The following is a 19,681-nucleotide window of genomic DNA, read 5'->3' as shown; positions in this document are numbered from 1 at the left end:
AGAAATTTATTCTTCATAATTCAGGAGCCTGGACGTCCGCAATCAAGATGGTGGCTCGGAGGGGGGTTTTGCCCGGTGTCTCTCCCACAGCTTCTGGCGGTTGCCTGCAGTCTTTGGTTTCCTTGGCTTGTAGCTGCTTTCCTCCGGTCCCCACCTCTGTCTTCCCGTGGCCGCCTCCTCTCTGTCTCTTCCTATAAGGACACAGTCGTAGGAAGGAGGTTCGGCCTTGATCTAGTATGACCTCATTTTAAAGGGTTACATCCAAAGACCCTGGTCTAAGTAAGGCCACATCCTGAGGTTCTGGGTGCACTTGGATTTGGAGGGAGACACTGTTCAACTCAGTGCAGATACTGCACAACAGTGAAAATGACCGAACCGCAGCAACATGCAACAACGTGGACGAAACTCTCAAACCCAACGTTTAATGAAAGAACCTGGGTATGAAAGCGTATGCACTGGGACATTACCTTATGAAGTTCAAGGTTCGGAAAAACTAAACTGTAGTGTTCAGCGTATTTTGGTGATGATAGCATAATGAAAAGCAAGTAAATGATTCCCATAAAAGTCAAGATAGAGGTTAGCTTTAGGGAGGAGACAGGGAAAGGGGCATGAGAGAGGGGTTCTTTTTTGCTGTTGTTAATAGTCTCAGAAATTTAGTCCTTTTTTTAAAGCCTTTTTTTAAAACATTTTTTTATTGAGTTATAGTCATTTTACAATGTTGTATCAAATTCCAGTGTATAGCACAATTTTTCAGTTATACATGAACATACATATATTCATTGTCACACTTTTTTTTCGCTGTGAGCTACCACGAGATCTTGTGTATGTTTCCCTGTGCTATACAGTATGATCTTGTTCATCTATTCTGCATGTGCCTGTCAGTATCTACAAATTTTGAACTCCTGGTCTGTCCCTTCATACCCCACTCCCAAAGTCTTATTTTTTTATCCAAGAGTGGTCAACTTACAATGTTAGTTTCAGGTGTACAGCAAAGTGATTCAGTTATACAGATATATACATATATTTTTTTCAGTTTCTTTTCCATTAAAAATTTAGTATTTTTTTGATAATTTGAAAACAACTTAAATAGCAGGACATCACTATTTCTTTTTTTTTTTTTTATTGAAGTCCACCCTGTGACTCTCCTTTGTCCAGCAAAACAATAAAGCTGCTCTTTTCTTTCCTCCCAAAACTGTCTCCGAGTTTGAATTTGCTTTTCGGGGCGCAGAGTCCGATTTTCCAGCAACACACTCTCGTGGGATTGCCATCTTTGATGTTTCCCTCTGTGACACTGGGCCTCTGGGCGGTGAGGTGAGAGGCTGCTGTAGATTTTTTTTTTTTTTTTTGACCAATCAAATGTGTCCAAAGAGGGCAGGTGATGTCTGGGCAGAGGAGATAAATTTCATCCACTTCTGCCTCCTGGAAACTTTTCTTACCTGGCATGTTCCTTCCATCATGGCTCACAGACAGACTTGACGGAGGAGAGCCCAAGCATATGAGGCTCTGTCCAAACATTAACTCCTGCAAACATCAGAACAACCCACTGGGCAGACGGAAAACTGCCGCTCAGAGAGGCCATTGGCTCATCCCACCAGTGGGACACAGCTTGGTCTGGCAGTAAGTCACTCAGCTGTGGGGGGTCAATCCCTGCTCCCTGCTTCCCAGCTGGGGAACCTCAGGAGTGTTACTCAACCTCCTTGGGCTGCTGCTTCCTCCTCATCCTCCTAGGGTTGGGGTGAATTTAATTGGGGAGTTGCCATGAAGGGATCCGTGTCCGCATTAGCTCTGCTCTCCACCACGCTGTGGGTTCCAAGACAACAGCTGTCCCAGAGGAGCCTAAACAACGATTTATGCAACGAAGAGGCTGTGACTTCTGGGAGGCAGCAGGCATCCCTGAGTTATTATGCACAAAGGCTTTTGGTCCTTGGCTGATGGAGGAAGAGGGATGAGTTTCTCTGGGAGGGGTTGGAGGAAGGGTTGGAGATGGACTAGAGAGATGCAGCCAGGGCAGGGGGGAGCTATCTGCCCTTCCCCTACCCAGCCACAAGTTGTAGAACCCAGAGGGGAACCAGCCACACAGCTCTGTGCTCATGGGGGGAGGGATGTGCGAGTCAAAGAGCATCTTCCTTCCTCCCTGCTCTTCTCTGCTGGCCCAGCAGCCTCAAAACATCCGGAACATGTCCAGAGCCAAGGTCCTCACATCCGGACGACAGACTGACCCTCCCACCCGCCAGCCCCACCCCGGTGTGAAAGTGCAGTCGGTGCAGACAATCGCTGTCTCTTCAGGGGCAAAACAAGCCTCCCGCTGATCACGGAGGCTGACTGCCTGCCAAACAGGGGGCGTGCTTCTGGTCAGTCCTGACAAGGTTCTGGGCCAGCAGGTCCGGCTTGGTTCTCCTCTCCCTGTTTCTTTTGCTCTCCAAGTGTGGAGGGGAAGCATTCCATATCTGAGTGCCCATATCTGGACAGGGTATCAGACCCGACCAGCCGAAGGAGGCCATTTTAAAGATTATCCACTGTGGCTAGAAGGAACCTGACAAGCCCCTGGTCCTAAAAATTGAGGTGCAGCGCCAATGGGGGGTTGAGGGCAGAGATGGAGCTCATGCAGTTGGCTGGCCCCCGCAAGGGCAGTCTTTATATTTCCTAGACATGTCATTTCTCTTTGGATGTCCTCATTTTAAAATGTTTAAATCAATTTCAGGACTGTGTTCAAATATGTGGGGAGGTCTGGGGGAAGCTGCTTTTGTGTGTGAACTTGAAGTACAGCCGTGGGGGTCCTGACCCGTCTTCTGATGAAAGGGGGCCCCTCGCTCTTCTGCCTGGAGACGGCCAGGCCCAGCCCGGTGAGCAGGCATTTTTTCCATCTTCCTTGGTGTGAAACTCGGGGCTTTGTTTTGTCTCCTTTGGCTCTTGGTAAAACAACCTGCAAAGGAAAGATTCATGGAAAAACTCTGCTTCCAACGGCCAGGAAAATATTTTGCCCTTTTCAAGCAGGAAAACAAGGAGGCAGTTCAGCTGAGGGGCCTGGAGAAAAGAGAAAGTTCATGTTACCTGGGTTCATGCACGGCCCGCTCTGCCCTTTTCACCAGACTCGTCCTGGGCAGGACTTTATGTTCCTTCTTTAACGGTCTCTTGTTTGACAACCTAAAGTAGGTCAAATCCGTCTACAAGTGACCTCTGTCCCTTAACTGCTCTGTGCAGGCCCCGGGCAGGCTGGTCTCCTAACACAGCCCACTTGATCTGCAGGGCAACCCCCCTGTGAAGAGCCCACTTTACAGATAAGGAAACTGAGGCTCAGGGCATCAGTGGGCCCGTTCAAGGTTACACAGCCATCAACGGATGGAGCTAGAGTCCAAATCCAGGCCATCCTACCATGGGCTCTTTTATAACATGGTAGGTGGCAGACCCTGGCGCAGTGCCTGGCACGCCACAGTGCTCAGACGTATGAGAAAACAAAGGAAGGCCTCCTCAGGCTCAGATGCCCTGGGATGGCCTTATTCTATTACCTTCACTTCCCACCAGTCTTCTCAGAATGCCCCGGGTTCCTCACCAGCAGAACTGGCATGCAAATGCCTGTTCCTGCCTGTGAATCCGGCTGGTGATCTCTGGGGTAGGGGTGGGGCCCAAAGGGGGGCCAGGACAGCTTACCAGCCGGCAGAGCGAGACCACTCAGCTGTCTGACCTCACACGTGCCGGACACCCAGCATCTCTGGGCCCACCCGGGAGGCGAGAGTGGTCCCTCCACCTGGGCCTTCTGTACACTCAATGAGATGTTGTTTTGAAGCCCCTGGCGCATGGCGGTGTTTGTGAACTGTTTTGTTTTTGTTTGGTCCACTTCAGAGACTTTACTCCGGGAGCCTCACGCCTGGGAGGGGATGGAGGCAGCGTAGAGACGTTTAGTTTGGATGTGCATTTATCTGGGAGTCGGTCCACACACAGCATTCATTCGGCTCTCAAAAAGGGTTCATGACCCCAGAAGCATTTAAGAACCACAGCAGTCCAATTTGGTTTTTGACCTGTGGTTAGAAACCACTGAGCTAAGAATATATTAAGTGTCTGCATGTTCCTGGAATCATGCTACTCAAACAAATGGAACAGGATGCTTCTTTGCCTTTCAGAAGCCCACAGTAGAAACATGGACAGACTTGGAATTGAGAGATGCAATGGCTGAGTTAGGTACACATGTGGATAAATATCAGAAATGATGGGGTTGGGGGAGCACTGAAAAAATTGTTCAGTATTCACCAGAGGTATAAAAGCAATAGAGATCCATTTTTTTGGTTCAATTTCAACTTTTCTTTCAAGAGTGTATCTACCAGCCAGCTATTAGTCAGCCAGCTCTGACTACGTGCCAGGTGGTGTTTGTCTGTTCTCAATGCTTGATCCTGTTTAATCCCTAAAACCACCCTGTGGAGCAGATGCAGGTACAAGCTGTATTTTACATGTGAGGAAACTGCTTCGGCCATGCGAGGTAACTTGTCCCAGATGACACAGCTAGTCGGTGGTGGTACTCAAAATCATGAGGGGTCTGGGACCTTTGAAGACGTCCTCGTTCCTTTGGCATCTTCTCCAGCCCAGAGTATTGAGTGATTCAGTTAGGATGCTTTGGGCTAAAACTAACAGAAGCTCCCAGCTTGGGCTTAAACAACAGAGAAGCTTTACTTTGTCATATAATAAAGACACCAGAGGGTGAGTGGGCTCCAGGCTGGCCCCATTTCTCGGTGACGCCCTCGGTCCTGTCCATCTCCCAGTGCGGGCGTGAACCACAGGGGTGATAAGATGTCTGACCAAGATTCTGTTTATTGGGTCAGACTTAGCCATGTCCAGCAGAGGAGTTGGGGATGGGGTCTTCTTGGGTCTGCTTCTTAGGAACAAAGAGACAGCTCTCGGAAGCCACAGGCAAGTTCCCCTCATGTCTTGTTGGCCAGGACACAGACACACACCCTCCTAAACCAGGAAGTGCCAAGGGGAATGGGAGAGCCACTGCGGGCTTACTAACCACCATGCTGGGGAGTCACCTCTGCAAGGGGGGATCTTTGGGGGGCTTGGCAGCTCCTTGGTCTTTCCTGAATTGTGCCTCAGTTTCTTTGTTTGTATGACAGATAGAGCGTTTACCTTGCTCCCTATTCTGAGAATTGAATGAGTTGGTATTTGTGGCCATGAGGAAATTGAACAGTTGGGGAGCCCGCCTGATCCTCCCCTGTGCTAAGGAGGGCATGTGACCCGGGATAAACCAGTTAGACCCTTTTTGGGGAAATCTGAATCTTCAACAGACAGGGGGAAAACTCTTGCAAATGGCAGGAGTGGATTCATCCTGAGGGAGGCAGGCTGAAGAAATCAGCCCCCAGTTCTTTCTCCAGAGACCCCCCCCCTCTCTGTTCTGGGGGCCTCCCAGTGGCCTTTGTCTGTGGTTGGGTTTCCTTGACACAGAGCCCAGGGGGGCACTTATGGCATGGCCGCTGTCAGGAGAAAGCCACAGGGGAGAGAGGGAAGCCTTGGAGGGCAGGGAAAGAGCCGAGGGGAGACGGTGCCTCAGGGGAGACGGTGCCTCAGCGGAGCTGGGCTCAGCCTGGGCTGCCGTGTGGACTGCGCTCCGGGCTAGTCCCGCCACGGGCAAGCTGGGCGGCCTTTCTGACCCCCAGGTTGGGCCATCAGTGGCTGCTGGCTGCTGGGGTGGAGGGGACGCCCCAGGGGAGGAGGCTCCTGTTGGCAGACGAGGAAGGGGCAGCTGTGCTGTTTGTCACCAACATTCACAGTGGCTGGTGGGTCAGCGCGCCCAAGATAAAGAGGATGTGGGGAGGGCACAGCGCATCTATCACGGGTCCTGCGTCTCCTTTCCTGCGCCCTGCAGCCAGAGCTCTGCCGCGGGTGGTCAAAGTGCCCTGCACTCCTCCTCCTGCTGGGACCGCTACTGATGCTGCCGCCGCTGCTACGACTGCTTGTGCTGCTGCTGCTGCCGCTACTACCCCTACTCCTACTGGCATTATTACTGCCACTGCTCCTACCACTGCTACCACCGATACTGCTACTACTGCTGGTCCTCCTCCTCCTGCTGTCGTTAGACGCTACCCCCACATCTGCTCTGAAGGTACATGGCTCCTAAAGAGTAAGGGGTGAAGAACCTGCCGTCAGTCTTATGTAATCAGCTCAGTATCAGATTTTTGCAAAGAGGAACACTGTCGAGGAAGCATGAACCCCTTGGAGCTGGCGTCTCAAAGTGCTGCCGATGTCTAGTCAGGAAAGGAAACGGAAGTGGGGGAGAAGCTGCGGGCACTCTGGCTCCAAAACCTGCTCTCTCAAGCCCCCTCCCACCACTGACACACTCAAAGGGTAGAATCTACACTTTGAATTGGGGAGCTGACCTGCTTGGATTCTCAGCCTTACCCTGGACCCCGTGTCCACAGAAGGAAAGGAGTTGGAATACAAATATTACTTTATTGCTGCATCAAGGACATCATCTATTTGGCAAATATGTTACTTTTATGAGCAGAGATAGCATTTTACCCTGTCTGTGGAAGTATACACTCCTTTTCCGTTCAAACGCACCTGACACGCCAGGCCCTCTGCTAACCGCATTCCAAGATGTGTAGTTGATGAACGTACAGACCAGAAAAGGAAATGTGACCATAAATATACGTATCTCACCCAACTAAAAGAAGAATGCAGCCCACGTGTGACATTAGAGGGGTACAGACAGAAAGCCCGCCGAGGTTCAGAGGGGGTTCAGCAGACTTCCAGCGGGGGGCTCAGAGAAGGCACGGGGCACTGGCGACATGGCTCTGTGCCTTAGCCAGTGGGTGGACTTCGGACAGTCAGAGATGGGTCATTCATGCTGGGGAGAACAGCTGAGCAGAGACGTGAGGCAGGACATCCCGAATGTGTTTGGGAGCCTAGAGTTGCTTGGCTCAGCCAGTGACCCTCTGAATAAAGGGGGGCTTGCTCATCCATTTTGGTCCAGCTGAGACAAACCCACGACCACTTGCCTACTGTACACCATGATGGAGGACTAGTATGATCTTGTGCAGGGCCAGGCAGAGAAGGGCGCAGGGGACTGGAATCTAGGGAGAGTGGGGGGTGGAAGGGTCTTTAGGCCTTTCCTGGGGAGGTAATGTCTTTGGCCTGTGGTGCAAAAAGGCTTTTAACAGGAAATAAAACCCACTGCAAAGCTGAGAGCTGGGGAGGAAGCTGGGTGTTGGAGGCCAAGGAGCACAAGCTGGTGTCTGGTCAACTCTCCCCTGGGCCATCCACGGGGGATCCGCAGAACCAAATTCTAATTCATTCAGTGAATGAGAACTCTGTGCTGCAGACCCACAGAGTACTTCCTTCATGAAGCAGCCCTGCCGACCTTCCAGCCTGACCTCTGCGTCTGATGGGGTGTCCGCCGGCTCTTCATTTTCTGCTGCTCCAGCTGCAAACGCGACTCTGAGAACTGAGGCACGCTCCTCCGCCTCTCGGAATCTCAGTTCTCACTTGTCACACAGGGCTACCAACAGGATCGAGGCCATTAAATTGTGAGGATTAAACGGGTACATAGAGGATGCTTGGCACGTGTTGATCTGTTTGTTTATCAGCCCCATACTCAAGTGGGGCAGCTGAAACCAGGTGGTCAAGAGCAGGTCGTCAGCGGGATGAGATGCCTTTCCCGGGACTGAGGCATCCCGAGAGCCACAGAAACAGCCAGCCCAACACCTGGTGCTGGAGAGCAGAAGTCCGTCCCCAATCGGAGGCACTTCATCCACCCCAGAGACGTCACACAGAAGCCCCGTCTTAAATCAGGGACGGGGACTGATATGTGCACAGGTAGGGGAAAAAAGCGTATAGTCTTGTCCTTTCTCAGCACATCCACAACACCCTTCCCCTTGGCAGCAGCAACTCGGCAACCATGAGACGACATGGATGGGCTTTCTTGACAGACTCTCTTGCAAAGAGAAAAAAAAAATCTCTTTTTAGAGGAGAGATGATACAAACATAGACGTGGAAACATCTGAAGCGGAAAGGCCTTGAGTATGAAAGGATCCAGGTTTCCAGATGATATCCGTGGGGCTGGGGGACCGACCGACGGAGGATGAATGTGCTGTCAGAGGAGGTTTGTCTGTTTGTGCAGCTACAGAGAGGAACGCACTGACCTTACTGATGGAAGCAGAGAGGAAGCAAGAAGGGAGGGGGGTCCCAGTGAGGCCAGAAAATGAATGTCTTATTGACTACGGTTGACGGAATTGCTTGCAGCCTTGGAGACTAAAATCACAGAACTGTGTGAGCCTCACTTTCCTGGGGGCTGGATACTGACCTACTTCTGTGGTCCTTCCTCCTCCTGAGATATCGTCTCACTCTTGAGCTGACATGTTCCTTTCCACGGCCCTCCAGGAACGGGGACATAGGGCACAGATGCTCGATAAATAAGAGGCAGCCTTACTCTCTGCACATCTTCACTCTCTGTTAGTATTAGGAATTGGCATTTGAATTTTGCATTCTCTCCTCTGGTCCCAGTCCATCTTCTCAAAGGAGAGGCGTATAACAAGGGGGCCATACCTCCAGGTGTGCAGTCTTGCTTTGTGCTGGTTATCTGAGTATATCTACTAACAATGTCCCTTCCCCTTTTCACTCCCACAGGTGTCTTAGTTTGGGGTTGTAACTTACCCCATCACTTGTCTTAGCTTGGTTTGTCTCAGAAGCAGGCACTGAGACAAAGATTCAAGGTCGCGCAGTATATTTAGAAAGTGCAGGGAACACCTGCTAGGAAACAAGAGAAGACAAGGAAAAGGATGCAGCCAATCAAAGAAGTGTCCTGTGAACAGCTGCCACAGTGCGCTCCTCGAGCATAATCTTGGGAGGAAACTCTGAGAAATGTTGTGAAATCTATTCTGAATGCACCACCCCAAGGGCAAGGCAAGAGAACCGGGGTATTTATACGTCAACTCCTAAGTCAAAGGGCTACTCCCGGCAGCTGTTAATTCCTTGCTACTTCTGACTCTTCTCATGGACAGAGTGGAAACAATTCCTCAGCATCAGATACACAGATTCCACACTGGAAAGTCACAGGAGGCCACTGGAAAGTTCGAGGGATACGGGTGGCCATCAGTAGCACTCAAATCACCTCCAACTTCTCTCCATTCCTCAGCTGGCATCTTGCCATATCCAAGTTCATTCCCCAGTTACTTCCTTCTCCTCAAATTCAAACCCCATAGACTTTCTCATCAACCCTTGCACTGGCTTCCCTGTTCTTTTCACTGCTGCTCAGCCTCTCTCTCTTCAAACTCTTCGCTTACCTGGCTTTTGTGACCCTGCTTTGTCTTAATTCCTTGATACTCATATTATCTTTGACGTCTCGGGAGCGTTTATCCAAGACTCCCTTCTCTTCTTTCCCTTGAGGATTTTCTGCATCCATAACTTCAACTGTTACCTCCATGTAGATGGCGCCTAAATTAATGGTAGTCTCTCAAATTCATGAACCGCTTTGAACTGTGCAAAAGCCCCTTCTCATTGGAGTCTCTTCGACTCTGAGTGTACATTAGATGGAATGTATATAGTTGCATCAGTCACAGTTACTCTCTGGAGACCCACCTCCACATCCTGGTGGCCAGCGCAGGGTCTCCATGGATATATTCTGCTGTAGTCTCAAATCAGACTGCTCAGAGCTTGGTGTCCTTTTATCTTGGTGTTCTTTTATCTGATCCTCGGTTCTAGAAACACTGGTTTCTTCACTGGCCCCAGAGAAGCCTTGTGTCTCCCCAATCCCAGTGTAGCTTCAGCCTAAGAGAAGGCTGCTTCCCGTCCTCTCTGCCTGTTTCCAGAGTCAAGGCCATGCTTGCAAATGATATTATCCCCATGTGACCACTGTTGGGTTGAGGAGGAAATGATTGACTCAATGCGACTCTAACTTGCAGGGAAGGCAGGGGTCTGCTGAGCTTTGGAGACAATCAGAACCATGTTCCTTGTCACCTGTACCCTCTAACCCACCTCTGATCTCAACTGCCTTTTCTCAGCCCAGTCTTCGCAGAGCAGGACCCACAGCCACCAGCATCTCCTCCTCACATCTCATGCAAGCAAGGCTGGGGTCTTCTCTTAGTTCTGGATTTTTCTTTAAGAATTCTCCTTGGCATTGGGGTCCCATGCCCACTGCAGTGGCCAACCTGCAGGATGCCATCACTGACAGCCTCATCTAGAATCAATCTCAGATTGCTAGAATAAGGGAAGGAACAATTCTCCAAAGAAAGGGGGTTATGTTTCCAGGAGAACTGGGGAGGGGTGCTGAACAGATAAGATGCCTGGATTACATAATTTTACCCCTTTCTGAAATGCAGCTCCTACAGCTCATCTTTCTGATGTTGCCTGTGGATTCTTTCCTTCCTCCGAGTGGCCATCACACTCCTCGGATATGCTGCTTATCTGTCATCTAGTCCCTCCCTGTCTTACTTTGTCTCTCCTGTTATTAAGAGGAATTGCCACTTTAATATTTTGTTGATTTTTTAAATTGTTCACTGATGTAAATTATTTCCCCCCTTGAGGGGCTGTTCTTGGATCGTAGGACTGTGCCTTAGTTTACTCTTTATCCCAAAAGACTGAGAATTTTTATCCCAAGCCTGGGACCTTACCCAGACTGGGCTCAAAAACAGTTCGATTTGGTTCCTACTGGGCTGTCATCCACATTGAGCACATATCAACATGGGAGGTCTGGTGGAGAAAAAGTCAGACGCTGAGAGTCAGGGGACCTGCCTTCTGATTCTCACAAGAGCCGTGAGATGTCGGCCAAATCCTACCTCTCTTTATTTCATGGATTTTCCATCTGTGAAATGATGATAATAAAATGTGCCCTAATTCTTAGGGTTGTTGAGCGAACACAGAGGGAGCAATAGAAAGAAACAGGCTATAGAAATGCAAGTTATGTTTGTTCATATTGATAATTCAAAGAGAAAGCTCAGATGATACTGATATGGTATTTTTTTCAGGGACAATTTTTGCTACTGAGTTTGCGCTTACACAATTATTTCCTCCCTTGGAATACTCCACTGCGTCTACTGGAAACATGAATCCGTGATTAAGCCAACCATCTAATCAACTTGTAAAAGCTTTGTGGAACTTTAAAGAAAATCTGATAGTAAACTTTGGTTTCCAAACCTTTCTAATGAGAAAACTCATTTCTTTGGTCCCTTTGCCATCAAACTTCTAAACTGGGAAACTTAACTTTATTGCTAGGTGGAGATTTTTTGCTTTGTTTTTTGTTTTTGGTACTTTTGACAAGTTTAAATGTTTGGTAATGAAGTATGGATGTTGTGTTACTATTTTGTTTTAGGTTGTAATTTTCTCTTTTTTTTAAATTGAAATATACAGTACATATATACACATAGTCATAAATACATACACATATTCGTTTTAATATTCTTTTTCATATAGGTTATTACAAGTTCCTTGTGCTATACAGTAGGTCCTTGTTGTTTATCTATTTTATATATAGTAGTTAGTATCTGCAAATCTCAAACTTCCAATTTGTCCCCTCCCACCCTTTCTCCCCACTGGTAACCATAAATTTGTTTTCTATGTCTGTGATTCTGTTTCTGTTTTATAAATAAGTTCATTTGTGTCTTTTTTAAGAGTCCACATAAAAGTAATATATGATATCTGTCTTTCTCTATCTGACTTACTTCACTTAGTTTTGATAATCTCTAGGTCCATCCATGTTGCTGCAAATGCCATTATTTCATTTTTTATGGCTGAGTAATATTCCATGTGGTGTATATATACCACAACTTCTTTATCCAGTCTGTCAAGGGGCAATTAGGTTGCTTCCACATCTTGTCTATTGTAAATATGCTGCTGTGAACACTGGGGTGCATATATCTTTTCACATTGGAGATTCATCCAGATATATGCCCAGGAGTGGGATTGCTGGATCATATGGTAACTCTATTTTTAATTTTTAAAGGAATCCCCATACTATTTTCAATGATGACTGCACCAAATTACATTCCCACCAACAGAGAGCCACCACTGTTAATGTAAGTTTTCAATGCCTTGTTAAAGCCAACACTGAATTTCTGACAAAAAAAAAAAAAAAAATATTTCTGTGACTGGAAATCAAGTCATTTAGGAAAAGATCCTATTCCTTGTAATCCAGGAGGGTCCTTTCAGACAAAATATAGAGGTTTGGAAGGAATCTGTGGTTTTCTATTGATTCCTTTTCAAAACAAATATTTCAAGAGGTTTCTGTTTGTAACATGCTTTGTTATGAGACAACATGGCAGGTCTCCCTCAGGGAGCTAGGGCAACGGGGGCCTCTGCTAAGACTGATGGTTTGAAGCAAGGTCACCTTGAAGCCAGGGCTAGCAGGTAGAGCGAGGCAGACTTGGGGCGGTTCTGGGGACACTGGGAACACTGGGCTGTTTCTTCCACATCCAGCTCAGCAGCCATTCAGGTCTGGGTCCTGCTTCGAGGGATGGGATCAGGCCAGGCCACAGCAACTTTGAGATAAAACCCCACGGGAAAGATGAAGGAGGTCACAATGACTGGAGGGAGGGAGGGTGGGAGAAAGAAAGGCTGGAAGAGAAATAATAAAAGGAAATACCTTGTAATAGCCAATAATGAAAAAAACATGAAAAAGGGATATATATATATATATATATATATATATATATATATATAACTGAATCACTATGCTGTAAACTAGAAATTAACACGACATTGTAAACCGACTCTACTTCAATTAAAAAAAAAAAAGGACTCTGGCAAATGCAGCCATAGAATTTGCCAGCAAGGCTGAAACGTCTCCCTCAGGCCCTGCGGTCCCGGCCAGGCAGAGAGGGACGTCACAGTCAAGATCACGGAGTTGCCTCTGAAAGCCACTGTCTCTGCTTCTCAGTCCTGTGGACAGGTGGCAGCTATTACTCCCCTCCTGGCAAGCTCCCCGGGGAATCTGTGGCAATCCCACACACCAAACAGAAGCCTGCATCTTGGGATTTTCTGGCAACAAGTTGCTGGAGGAGGATGTGGAGAAGGCGGCGCAGGGAGGGCTGGGCTCTGTCTGCTGAGGGGTCACCAGGAACTTGAGCTGTGGAGCTCCTGCAGGGCCTCCTTGGGTCTCAGGCTGGTGAGCACTTGATTTCTCTTTCTCCCTCTCCAGAAAGAGGATGGAGACAGAGGGGTGGGCCCAGGAAGAGGGGGGAGGTCCTGCAGGCCCACGGGGAGGGGTGTCTCCTTAGTAACCACTCTCTTGTAGCAACAGGCAGAACAGTTTTCCTGCCCATCTATCTCCCTGAAGAGCTTGGGTGAGCATTTCCCAGGGCGTCAGGGAAAAGCTGCACTCATGATATGGTTCTGCCAATGGTTTTACAAGGTAGGCCCCCCTTGGGCTGGGAAGGGAAGGGCCTAACTCAATAATAAGCACTTGGGGGACCGCAGACTCAGGAGGAAGGGGTGGACGTCTTTCATCAACCACCACAAAGAAGGGAAGACTTGTAGCCTCATTTGACTGCCATCTTTTCATAGTTTACAGCCTTCAGAAAACACTCAGCCTGATACCAAAACCAGGCAAAGACACCACCAAAAAAGAGAATTACAGCCCAATGTCACCAATGAACATAGATGCCAAAATCCTCACCAAAATATTAGCAAATAGAATCCAACAGCACATAAAAAAGATGATACATCATGACCAAGTGGGGTTCATCCCAGGGACACAAGGGTGGTTCAACATATGCAAATCAATCAATGTAATACATCATATCAACAAGAGAAAGGACAAAAACCACATGATTACCTCAATAGATGCAGAAAAAGCATTTGATAAAATTCAACACCCATTTATGATAAAAACTCTCACCAAAGTGGGTATAGAAGGAACATATCTCAACATCATAAAAGCTATATATGACAAACCTAAAGCCACCATAGTACTCAACAGTGAAAAACTCAAAAGCTTCCCACTAAAATCTGGGAGAAGACAAGGCTGCCCACTACCACCACTCCTATTCAACATAGTCTTGGAAGTCCTAGCCACAGCAATCAGGCAAGAGAGAGAAATAAAAGGGATCCAAATTGGAAAAGAAGAGGTAAAAGTGTCACCATATGCAGATGACATGATACTATATATAGAAAACCCTAAAAGGTCCACACAAAAACTACTAGAAATAATCGAAGAATTCAGCAAGGTAGCAGGTTACAAGATTAACGTTCAAAAATCAGTTGCATGTCTTTACACTAATGATGAATCAACAGGAAAAGAAAGTAAAGAAACAATCCCCTTTAAAATAGCACCCAAAGTAATAAAATACCTAGGAATAAATCTAACCAAGGAGGTGAAAGACTTATACACGGAAAACTATAAAACTATTAAGGAAATTAAAGAAGACTTTAAAAAATGGAAAGATATCCCATGCTTCTGGATTGGAAGAATCAATATTGTTAAAATGGTCACACTGCCCAAGGCAATCTACAGATTTAATGCAATCCCTATCAAATTACCCAGGACATATTTCACAGAACTAGAACAAAGCATAATAAAGTTTATATGGAACCGTCAAAGACCTAGAATTGCCAAAACATTACTGAAGAAAAAGAAAGAGGCTGGAGGAATAACTCTCCCAGACTTCAGACAATACTACAGAGCTACAGTGATCAAGACAGCATGGTATTGGTACAAAAACAGACATATGGACAAATAGAACAGAATAGAGAGCCCAGAAATGAACTCACAAACTTTTGGTCAACTAATCTTCGACAAAGGAGGCAAGAATACACAATGGAATAAAGACAGTCTCTTCAGCAAATGGTGTTGGGAAAACTGGACAGCAGCATGTAAAGCAATGAAGCTAGAACACTCCCTCACACCACACACAAAAGTCAACTCAAAATGGATCAAACACTTAAACATAAGACAAGATACAATAAACCTCCTAGAAGAAAATACAGGCAAAACATTATGTGACATACATCTCAAAAATGCTCTCCTAGAACAGTCTACCCAAGCAATAGAAATAAAAGTAAGAATAAACAAATGCGGCCTAATTAAACTTACAAGCTTCTGCACAGCAAAGGAAACCATAAGTAAAACAAAATGACAACCTACAGAATGGAGAAAATTTTTGCAAATGAAATCGACAAAGGTTGATCTCCAGAATATATAAGCAGCTCATACGACTTAATAAGAAAAAAACAACCCATCCAAAAATGGGCAAAAGACCTAAACAAGCAATTCTCCGAGGAAGAAATACAAATGATCAATAGGCACATGAAAAAATCCTCAATATCACTAATTATCAGAGAAACGCAAATCAAAACTACAGTGAGGTATCACCTCACACCAGTCAGAATGGCCATCTTTCAAAAGCCTGCAAATGACAAATGCTGGAGAGGCTGTGAAGAAAAGGGAACCCTCCTACACTGCTGGTGGGAATGCAGTTTGGTGCAGCCACTGTGGAAAACAGTATGGAGATTCCTCAGAAGACTAGGAATAGACTTACCATATGACCCAGGAATCCTGCTCCTGGGCATATATCCAGAAGGGACCCTACTTCAAAATGACACTTGCACCCCAATGTTCATAGCAGCACTATTTACAATAGCCAAGACATGGAAACAGCCTAAATGTCCATCAACAGATGACTGGATAAAGATGTGGTCTGTTTATACAACAGAATACTATTCAGCCATAAAAATGACAATATAATGCCATTTGCAGCAACATGGATGTTCCTGGAGGATGTCATTCTAAGTGAAGTAAGCCAGAAAGAGAAAGAAAAATACCATATGAGATTGCTCATATGTGGAATCTTAAAAAAAAAACAAACCAGAAACAGACTCATAGAGATAGAATACAAACTTGTGGTTGCCAAGGGGGCAGGGGGTGGGAAGCGACAGACTGGGATTTCAAAATGTAGAATAGATAAACAATATTATACTGTATAGCACAGGGAAATATATACAAGATCTTGTGGTAGCTCACAGTGAAAAAAAATGTGACAAGTAGTATATGTATGTTCATGTATAACTGAAAAATTGTGCCCTACAGTGGAATTTGACACAACATTGTAAAATGACTATAACTCAATAAAAAAAGTTAAAAAAAAAAAAAAAGAAGAAAAACAAAGCACTCAGCCCTATCAAATCTTCATCCAGCCATCAGTTTGGAATTATTCTTTCATGTATGGATTCATTGAGCAATTATGGACAAAGTAGCTCCTACGTGCTGAGAACTTACTAGATGACAGGGGTACTATTAATCCTAAAACCCAGCATTCATTGGGTGTGATACTCCCATTCTACAGATAGCGAAACTGAGGAGGAACAGAAAGATGTTATAGCAGTGAGTGTGGGAGATCTGTTCCCTGCCCTGGGGGAGCTGATAGTCCAGTATGGGAGGCAGAAATCAAATAAATAATCACACAATGACTAAACTCTAACAGTAGTGAATGCTATAAAGAAGGTGGGAGCTTGTCATAGTCTGGGGGACAGATAGGAAAGGGGCTGGGGAATGGCTCTGAAGATCCTAGAGATGGGGCCGGGACTAGAACGAGGCAAGAGAGGCGGCGAGGGTGGGAAACGTAGGGATGCATCACAGGGGCCCTGGGTGCAGCCTCTCCTGCTGCGCCCTGGTCCCAGCCTAGCCCAGAGATAAGATGCAATGAGATACAGGAAGTTCTCTTGGGAGATAGTTGGGTGTAAGTGCATGGCTTTGAGGTTGTCTGCAGAGTTGGGGAGAGGGAATAACTGCTGTGGGGACCACTTGGAGGTGTTGGCTTCAAATGAGAGCAGGGACACTCCTTCCATTTCAGCAGAAGGGAGAGCAGAGCATTTGGGGACGGATGCAGGCAAATGAAGCAACTTCATAGTTGGGAAGAAGGGAGAGTTTCTGACTGTGTTCTGTTTTCTCAGTAAAAAACCAGACAAGGTTGTCATCTGGGAGGGAGGCCAGAGAGGGGAAGACGGCAGTTAGAGGACAGACAAGAAAGCCCCAGATGATTGTATTCAGGAGTGGTGGAGCCTGCCTTGGCAGCCCAGGTGAGGCCTCTGCAGGCTCAAGATGGTGATCATGAATTTAAGGTGAGACCAGTTGTCACAGTTGTGCGTTTTGCTCCAGCAGGAGTCTGCTACCCAGGTAGAGGTGTGGAGTGGGTGGATTTAACTTCAGTTGGATTTAACCAGGGGAATAGGCATCAGGGAGCCGGGGGGAGGTTGCCAGGAGGCAGTGAGGGTAACGATGGATCACAGACTGTGATCTGAGGGAAGAGGAAGGCAGGGACTCGAGCAGGGTAATGGATAAGGAAACAACGGCTTCTGGACTGAATGCCTCCGTGGAGAAGCAGGCTTGATGGCTTGGTGTGGGCTGTCTGAGTCAGCGAGCAGGCAGCTTTCTGCGGTGATACTTTTATCGGTGGTGACAACTCAGGGAAATGACTATGGGAGAGGATGGCTGATGGGGTGCATTTGAGGAAAAGAGAAATGGAGGTGAAGAAGTCAAAGTGTAGAAATGCCAAGTGTTGCTGTTGGTGGGAATGTAAATTGTTGCAGCCACTATAGAGGACAGCATGGAAGTTCCTTAAAAAACTAAAAATAGACTTACCATATGATCCAGAAATCTCACTCCTGGGCATATTCCAGAGGAAATTCTAATTTGAAAAGACACATGCACCCCAGTGCATCACTATTTACAATAACCAAGACATGAAAGCAACCTAAATGTCTAGCGACAGATGACTGGATAAAGAAGCTGTGATATATATGTATATGTATATTCATTACTCAGCCATACAAAAAGAATGAAATAATGGCATTTGCAGCAACATGGATAGAACTAGAGATTATCATATTAAGTAAGTCAGACAGAGAAAGACAAATATCATATGACATCACTTATATGTGGAATCAAAAAAAACCCGACACAAATGAACTTATTTACAAATCAAAATTAGACTCAGGGACATAGAAAACAAACTTATGGTTATCAAAGGGTTGGGGAGGGATAAATTAGGAATTTGGGATTAACAGATACACATTACTATACACAAAATAGATTAAACAGCAAGGACCTACTGTACAGCACAGGGAACTATTCTCAATTTCTTGTAATAACCTATGATGGAAAAGAATCTGAAAAGAATATACATATATGTATGTATATGTATAACAAATCACTTTGCTGCATACCTGAAATTAACATTGTAAATCAACTACACTTCAGTAAAAAAATAAAATAAAATAAAGGAAATGCTAAGTGTTGGATGAGTCATCATATAGGTACTGAAATTGTGTTTCCAGAGCCACAGAGGAGAGTTAGGGTGCTAGGTGCTGGAAACTTGCACAATTAGGGGTGATCGCTTTGGGATCGTTACACAATAGGACCAGAGAGGGGTTGAGATGCTCTGCTTAGGAAGCGTGAACATCAAAGGAGCTGGGATTTTTGCAGGTAAAAGAATGGGAAATGGCTTGGAAATGGTAGTGGGAGGCAGGGAGGACCACTGTGAGAGGACAGAGCAGCCTCCATGTGGTGGGGCAAAAGGGACGTGGTGTCTTGAGGGCAGACCCGGTTCCAGCATCAGGGCAAGAGGCTGAAGGGAAAGCTTGGAGAGGATGGCGAGACTCTAGAAGCTTTTGGCGATGGCAGAATGTGAGCTCTGAAGGGCCCGGGGGCAGGTTTGAGGGCAGAGCAGCTGAGATTGGGGTGGTCAGCAGTACCAGGAAAGTAGTATGGGGGTTGCGGTTGATCTGGGCAACTGATACATCTGATGGTCTGGAAGACGGAGACAATTTTTTTGGAGGGGAGAGGGAAAGGGGGCTAATAGCTCTGCCAGCAATCATTTGTGTATTTTTTTTAAGTGATTTCCATTTATAATCCTTCTATATCAAATGATGATAGAAAACATCTTATCCTGAACACACTCTGTGTGAGAGCTTTCCTGAAATAGCTCAACGCGGCCCTTTCAGTGGATTTCACCAAAGGATGTTTTCCTTGGCCTCAGCTCTCTGAGAACCACCCCATCAGGATGAGCACAAGGAAGGGGCAGGAGTGTTGAGTTTGCAGCTCTGGGTGAAGCTACCTCCACCAGAGCACGGCCTGCTCTCAACACCCACCGCAGACATCAGCTCGGATGTGGTGCTCCGACGTCAGGCCATGGTGCTGACGGGAAGTCCTCTTGGAGTTCCAGAGAGCGCGCTGGTGGAAATGATCTGGTCAGAGAAGTCACAGCCATGCCCCACCCTTCTCCTCCTGCCCAAGTTCATTTCTCCAAAACACTTGTCCTTAACGGGAAGGAGAAGAATCTATGGAGGAATTTGATATTCAGGGCCGAAGCGCCTCTTTATGGTTTTGATTATTCCCGGGTCTCCAGAACTAGTATGTAAATCTTGGGGGCAGGGAGTCTTTTCTTTGGGGAGATCTGTCCTGCATTAAAGGGACCCATGTTGGAGGTGCCCGGGGAGGAGAGCTGACAGAGCCCAAGGCCAGGTTTCCCGTGGCAGCAGCTGGTGCATTACCCCGCGGGCTGCTTTATGCCGGACAGGAGCCGTCAAGATCATGCCTGGGAAAGAAAATGCGCCAAGTCAGAGAAACCCTGAAGGCAATAAATATACAAGAATCCAACAAACTGGGCCCGGAAGGAGCACCCAGGCCCAGCCTAACACCCTCAGAGTCTTCCACTCACAGCTGTGTCCACAGGAAAGGCAGTACAGGGTGAGTGTAGCATGCAGGGGCCTT

The sequence above is a fragment of the Camelus bactrianus genome, chromosome 1, assembly GCF_048773025.1.
Source record: "Camelus bactrianus isolate YW-2024 breed Bactrian camel chromosome 1, ASM4877302v1, whole genome shotgun sequence".
NCBI classification, from domain to species: Eukaryota; Metazoa; Chordata; class Mammalia; order Artiodactyla; family Camelidae; genus Camelus; species Camelus bactrianus.
The sequence above is the reverse complement of the archived record's forward strand: the minus strand, read 5'-3'. Positions refer to the sequence as shown.